The following is an 8031-nucleotide window of genomic DNA, read 5'->3' on the forward strand; positions in this document are numbered from 1 at the left end:
TTTTTCACCCAAATAATGTAAAAGTACCTCTTAACTGCAGCGTCCTGAGCATTACGTTTATAGCATGCGCCCTCCCGTTTCTTTGACTCTGTTTTTGTAGATTGTATGTTTTGTGGTATGACTTTCATATCATCAAGGTTTGATGCTGCTTGTTCTAGCTGCGAAGATTTAATGTTTGCAGGAACTGTACATGACTGTATTGTTGTCTTAAGTAAAAGGAGGACTTTTGATGACTTGAGGAAGCTGAGGAGTTTGGAAAGGACTTAAAATATCTCTGCTGCTTCTTCAGAGATGAATGGGAGCATTAGCAGGATTGATAAAGCATCATTTGGTAATTATTAATAGATCTTTACTGGTTGTATAAATTCCTGTATTTATACATAGAATATAGTGTGGAACTTGATCTTTTTTACCGACAGAAAAACATTTTCTAGTTCTTTTCTACTACTGTTGCATTAGGTTTAATAGCTCTGTTAAGGGTTTGCTTATGTACTTGAAATGCTCATTTCTGCCATACAGAAGCCCAGTCTGTTTCTCAGAAATTATATTCTATTTGGAGGCCATCTGGAGACTTTCAGGAGACTATTCCTGTATTGGAGCTAATACCACAATCCATAGCAACTTCTGTAGGCTAGATAGTGATCGCCCTCAATATTTTATCTGGGAAAAAAAAAGGTTTTGAAAATATGGGGGTTTTTCTCAGTCTGTAGAATTAAACATAAACATCATCCCCTTATCATCTGTATATAAAATATTAGTGCTGTTAACACTTTGGCAAACCAGCAAAGTGCTGGCAATTACAGACCTGAAAGTATTCCTGGACAAATTATAATGCATTTAGCTGTAGTGGTTAAAGACCTACCACCTTCAGAGCAGTCAACAGAAAATTCATAGATGTACATGGCAGAATTATAAACATCTGGTTTAAATAATTTAAGACCTTGTCTCCCAGTCAACAGAAACACTTTATATATAAGCTCTTTAATGGCATTTTGAGTTCATATAACCTAATGCTTATATTACTGAGGGCAGAAGAAGCTGGTGCATAATTTATGTTTAACACAGGTCATGTCTCTACTAATGTTTTCATGCTGCTTCCCAGCTCCTGTGTCTGGATGTCTTCCCAGCTGTTTGGCAAGGGATGAGAACCTCACGTTTCCCCCCTGTTTCTGTTCAGAATAACTGGACAAGCAGGCTAGGAAAAGCTGTAGGATGCTCCAGGAGATCTAGATTGACCAGGGCTTTGGGCTCCAAAGTCAAGCTTAGCCATGGTAGACTAAAATCCTTAAATTACACTCTTGCAATACCTGCTGAAAACTGTATTTAGCTTGCCGTGCCACTAACAGTTAACACCAGCTACTGGAATGCCCTTTGGAAAAGAAGTGTTTTGGCTAACTAAACCAGGTGTGTAAAGCTTTTGAAAATACTATAAATTATGGTAGCTATTAGTAGGACAATACATCATAGATACAATACACGTACAATACACAGGTATTAGTATGGTTTTCTCCCTGCCTTTGTTGAAGTAAACTGGGACTGATTCTCTTTGCAGTTACAGTCAATTACTCTGTGAATAGGGAGGTTGAGGGAAGCCATTCCAAGTTGCTTGTTCTTGCTTTTTAGGGAGGGAGAGCACACATATGGTGACAAGTTGGGCCTGGGTGTCCTTAATGAGAATTTTAAGTATATAAGATTTTCTACTCAGACAGTTTGTGTTGGTTTACAGAGAGCACACATGCTTGCTGTGCAGGTTTCTAGTAGCACTGTCCTCTCACAAGATGCCATCTCTATGTATTAAAAGAGGCATTTGGACTGTAGCGCTTAGCCAGATTTTAGAGGATTTTCTCCAGGCATCTGTCACTTGTGTCTGTGCTTTCTGTCCTGGATTTCTGTCTCCTTAAAACGTGCGGTTTGAAAAATGCAGTCATCCATATGTGACAAAAATTACCATTTTTCCCCTCAAGAAGCAGAGCTTGTGAAGCTGTCCTGAAATATTTTGTTTTGTTAGCCACTCTCTTACATCATGACCTCTAAATCCTTAAAGAGCTGAATCATGGGGCCTCCTAGAGCTGACAGCTACCTAGTCATTTAGTTTACTGAAGGTTCTATGTTGCGGGGATAGATCATCAAAGGGCAGGATAATATTCATAGCAGAAGATGAAATGTGCAACAGATGGGATTTGAACATCGAGTACAAGCCATTGAGGAGCTTCTGAGAGGTGAAGAGGGCCTGATCTCTGCACCTGAGATCTCTGCAGTCATCCCACACAAATCATTTGATGACATCTAATCCTAGCAGCTTCCTGTCTTAATTCACAGTTCTTAATAACAGAACTTGGTCCTGTTCATGGAAAAATTCATCATCTTTGCAAACACAGATCTGCTGGGGCTTAGGCATGTGCTTAGCTTCAAACAGCACTTCAGCCTCCCTTGGAGATTGCTCATGTACTTCAATTTTAGCATTTATGAGTAAGCCTACAGAGGATTTGGGTAGGTAGAAATTGCTCCTCACATAAAAGTTATCATCAGTAAGACTTTTAAATGCCATACTTATGAATGTTCTCTTGCCAGTATTTGCGTGTGCATGTGTATAGTTATGTAGTATCTAGTTTGTAGAGTGTGTGTGCATGCACACCTGTACATACATATGTATATACATACCCAGTTTCTGCCCAGTATGACGCCAGCTTGTGTGTAAAGCCAAAAAACCTTAATACTATACAATGCTTGAGATGCTGCATTGTTTTTATTATATTATTTTTATATCAGATGAATTGCAGGATGTTTACAGATGCTTATTAATATTTAACTTATACAATGGAGTGGCAGGATGTTTATGATTGTTGTCAGCTACAGAACTGTATACGATTCTGGGTGAAATTTTGGTTTTGTTGAAATCCTTGGCAAAACTCCCATTGATCTCACTGGGGCCAAGATGAAACCCCTCTGAATCTATTGTTTACTGGCTATTTTCCTACTGTGATCATTTTTTTAAATGAGTGAAATGTATTTATTTTTTCCCAATGTGAAATCTGCAGTTGCTATTTGGATTTTTCTACAGAACCTGCATACTACAACACAGGTGGGAATATATGCCTCAGAGAATGTACAGAACTTTTCATTGATCTGGTCCTTGCATGTGTCTAAGAAAATACCTTCTAAAACAACTTTTGTAAGTTTTAATACAGAATCTTCTAAAACCGGATCACCTTTCATACCTCTCCACAAAGGGGACGTGCAGTGTGGCAGGTGAGGGTGAAGAATTATTTATAGATGAATAAAAAGTAGTACTGTAATATGCGTACTGATTTCATAGAGCTCACCTGGCTCTGCAGATCTGGAATGAGACACTTGAAGTCCCTTATCAAGAAAAAAAAGAAATGTTATATAGTACATGGCTTTTAAATCCTCATCGAGACATGGAGGTATCTTCAGAACCAGTCTGTAGAATGAGCCTTTCAATATTTCACAATGAATAAATTTATGAAAATATTAAGTGCTAAGGCAAATCAGACAACTGCTTGACATTAGAGAAATCACTTGTTTAGAGACAGAAAGATCAGTTCTTTAGTAGCAACAGGGAGGAAAAATACCATAATGCAGTGCTTCCTAAATCCCTTCCCAGGGTATCTTTTAATTGTGTAGGCTTTAAGTATGTTCTTCCTGTAAAAAGACAGAAGGCTGTGAAACAGCTGAACAGATGCATCTTAAATTTCTTCATCCTAAGGCTGTAAGTACCATTTTCAAGCAAGAGCTATCATGCACTTTGAAATATATGTGTCTGGAACAGTTAAGTTTGTATTCATCGTATACAGTCATCCCAGGGGTACAGTAGGATTTGTAAAATGGGGTCATTATGCCAGTGTTACAAAAAGCTGAGGAAATAGCAAACCAGCCATGTTCCCCCATGAGGCTCTCTTTGAAGACATCCGTGCTAATGCCCACCACTCCCAGGAATCTTTCCTATAGTTTTGCTTAAGAAAGGATCATATTCCAATTCCTACTCTTTGCCTTGCTAATAAGGAAGGAAGTATGCACCTTGGTTGAACTTTCCAGGAGCTTGTTGGCTATAGAAACAGACCTTGAAAGAGGAAACAGTCGAGGCAGTTAGTGGCTTGTGAAGAGCACACGGGGCTCTGCCTCGGCTCCTTAAGTCTCCTAATGTGGATCTGATTACAGATTTGGTGGAAAAAAAGCTCCTGTTGTGCTCCCACTGCCATGAGTGGCAAACCTCTATGGTTCTTACTGAGAGCAGGTGGGGGCCCAAGCGAGGAGACAACTTTCCTTTTGCATGCTGGTTATCTTTCTGTAATTCTAATCAGGACTGGAGTTCAGGACACACCATTATTTGTCTGAGTAGAGGATGTGTGGGGAAATTAGTAATGAGTAGAGGATATGTGAGGAAATTAGAAGGAAGTGGTTGGAGGTCTGGATTCTGCCTTTAGTTTCCTGCCACAGAGCTGGTGCAAGACTGGGGGTCAAGTCAGTTAACCTTTGTGTGCCTCACTTTCTCCACTCGTGGAATAGGGATGCTTTACCACCTTTGTACAGACCCCTCAAGACCTGTAGGAGAGCAGTGGTATATAAGCAGCTAAGTTTTACTGACACTATTATCTGTAGTATAAATAAATGACTTTTGTCTGTAACACTGCAAAAATTGCTTTTCCTAGTTTCACTTCTGACTATTTGATGACCCACTACATTCTGGGTAGTCAGTTTTGAAGCTTAGCAATTGCTCTAGTACTTACACACATAGCGGGCTCTGTTTGCTGCAGAAAAGAGTTAAACTTTAAACTGCCTGATAAAACTTGCCAATGAAGTATATCCAACAGAGCAGGGGTGTAACTTTTGGCTTTATTTACTTGTAATAATGGTAAGGAACAGTGAATTTTGTTTGTTTACATACTGTTTACAATGGCACAGTTTTATTTTTAATATATAAAAATCAATTGAGGTATTTATTGCATATACTATTTTAAAGATGTTTTATGTGTTTTCACCTTTGGAATATATTGTTACATTTCCTTGTACAGATAATTTGGGTGGCTTTGTTAATATAGTTAGTAATTTTTATGACTACTAAGTGACCAGTTTTCCGTGCCTTTTTATTGTTGGATGCATGATTACATATTTATTATTGTATGGAAGTCACTGAGATGTGTATTTTTGTATTCCGCTGGAAGCAATGGTTGATTTTATTGTAAATGATAAGAGAGCCTTCCATAATGGGCACTCGTATGAGATCTTCCTTCTCAAATAAACAGAATGCATTCAATGTATGTAAGTCCTTGAATTTTTTCTGTGTCTGGAAATCAGTGGAAATTGCTGAACACCATGACACTGAATTTTAGATGTTATCCACTCAAAGTGTGGGCTGCTGCCACTGTCATCAAATCCAAACCAAAACACCCCATTGAAATCACTACAATGGCAAGTCCTTGGCACCATGTAAGCCTTTGTAATTTAAAAGAAAACTCTGTATGTTAAAGCTAAATAAAATTTGGATCAATGACTATCAAGCATCATTTCTATTCAGTCTGCCACACACTGCCTGAAAATTGTTTTAAATTACAGGCTTTGGATACAGCTTTAAAACATACTTTATATGGCTACGTGCAAGCCCACATATACCCTGTAAGTAGGTCACTGTGCATGTAGGTGTTTACAGTTGCAGGGATCTTCTGCTAGGTCTTGCTGGCATACGGCATATTAAATGTAAAAATAGATTTATATTTGCATCCATAGTAACAACAGTTGTTAAAAACACAATATACAGTAGTGCCTGTTTTTCCACAGTAAGTGGCAGTAAAACAAACACATTTTTCCTTAGTAGTATATACTGAACCTTTCTAACACCAACCCAGATAAACACTCATTTAAGTTGATTCCATGCCAGGACCTGAAGACAGAGGGCAATTCTGCAGGCAATCATCAACTGCTGTGTTGTAGATCAGTAAGCTGTTAGGCTGGTACTTAAGACATGATGTGAAAGTAACTACAATAGATGGTGTATACAGAAGGAAAAATAGAGTGGATAAGAACCTAAGGCAGTTGATGAAGACAATCATCCTGTGGATGATGAAGGCTGTCATCTTGTTGCTGGGATCCTATTGTCCTGAAGTGATTATACATAGAAGAGGCATTTTTATAGATAACCAAGAATGCTTAATGGTCAGCCCTCGTGGTTTTAACACACAATGAATTCCAGGTGCTTACAAATCTCTTAGGATTGAAACCTGTACGTTGGATGTATCTCATGTGCATTCAGCTTCTTTAAACCACAATAGTTAGTTGTAATCCTCAAAGCTGTTCCATAAAAGAGACTGCATTAGGAGATACAGCTGAGGCAAATAAAGTAGGGGACACCACTGGGGATGGCACTGCAGTACATGAGAAGACTGGGTATCATGGTGCATTGACACCATGAACACTGCAGAGTTACTTCTAGCAGTTAGACTTAACAATAAAGTTGGCTTCCCATAGTTAATCTTGCCCATATGTTGATTTGTGTGAATAAGAAGTCAAAGAATTGAAAAAGGTGGCTGCATTATAAGCCTTAACTTGGGAGATGCAATAAGGGAAGGTTTTAATAATTTTAAGAAGAGTTTGGTACATGGGTGAACTTCATATCACAATATATATTTTGGTACATCAGTCCATTCATGCCAGTGACACTGAACAGCTGACAGTAAAGACTGAAATTGTGCTAATTTTTAACTCCCATGATTAAATTAATAAAAAACTAAAGAAAAGATGATGGAAAGAATTTAAAGTAGAAGTCCCAAAGTGAAACCCTAGAAGCAAATCTAGTAGAGTCATTGCCTGGACAGTTTATTTAAAAGGGCCATATACATGTCTAAAACACAAAATCCTAGTAATGAATTATTTAGAGAAGTCTAGTTGGGATAGAGTGACAAACTACAAGGGCAAAAATTAAAGCAGTGGCACTATAAGCTCCTTCATGTTAATATTAGAATATCAGAACAGGAAACAAGGTAAAAAGTGGGAAAGAAAATTATTTTAAAATTATGCCAGCAAATGTGGAATCTGGCATTATGGAGTTGATTGTATATTTAACTAGTTGTTTGTACTGTTTCCTTTGGAGTTACTGCAGGCTATTCTGTAATTACATAAATCATAGAATCATAGAATCATAGAACAGTTAGGGTTGGAAAGGACCTCAAGATCATCTAGTTCCCACCCCCCTGCCATGGGCAGGGACACCATACACTAAATCATCTCACCCAAGGCTTCGTCCAACCTGGCCTTGAACACTGCCAGGGATGGAGCATTCACAACCTCCCTGGGCAACCCATTCCAGTGCCTCACCACCCTTACAGGAAAGAATTTCCTCCTTATATCCAATCTAAACTTCCCCTGTTTAAGTTTTAACCCGTTACCCCTTGTCCTGTCACTACAGTCCCTGATGAAGAGTCCCTCCCCAGCATCCCTACAGGCCCCCTATAAATGTGGTTCTGATCATATACTTTTCAGAAATAAAATAACCTATGTCAGAACCACAGCCTTGATTGTACCTGGCCATTTAATGGCAGAAAGATGCCATGGACTGAATTTGTACCAGAAGCATGACAAAGCACAAGGTGATGATAACAGCTTCTGTTCTGGTCCAGTGCACAACACGAGTGAGAGCAGCAGCTGGCCTGAGTCCTCCTCTTTTAGCTGAGTACCAAGGGGATCTACACGTAAATGCATCGTTCTTTTTATAGAGGGAGAGACGGATAGCTGTCACGGTGATGAAATGGGACATCCTGGGATGTGGCAGATGCCTTGTTGAGGCAGCAGGATTTGTGTTTGGGATTTAGTTTCCATTTCCTTTCCCTGACAGCAGCGCACAGCTGTGCCTTGCATTTGCCCCTCTGAACTAATTCCTCTACTCTGCCCTTTAGCAGTTATTTGCCTTCTCCCATGTCTCAAAGCATTCAGCCCTTCTCAGGTGCCTACCGTCACTTCCCAATTACACTTTGCCAAGTGCAATTTCCTTTCTTCAATTTCACTCCAAAAATTCTGTCT

Source organism: Lathamus discolor, chromosome 4, assembly GCF_037157495.1.
Source record: "Lathamus discolor isolate bLatDis1 chromosome 4, bLatDis1.hap1, whole genome shotgun sequence".
Taxonomy (NCBI): Eukaryota; Metazoa; Chordata; class Aves; order Psittaciformes; family Psittacidae; genus Lathamus; species Lathamus discolor.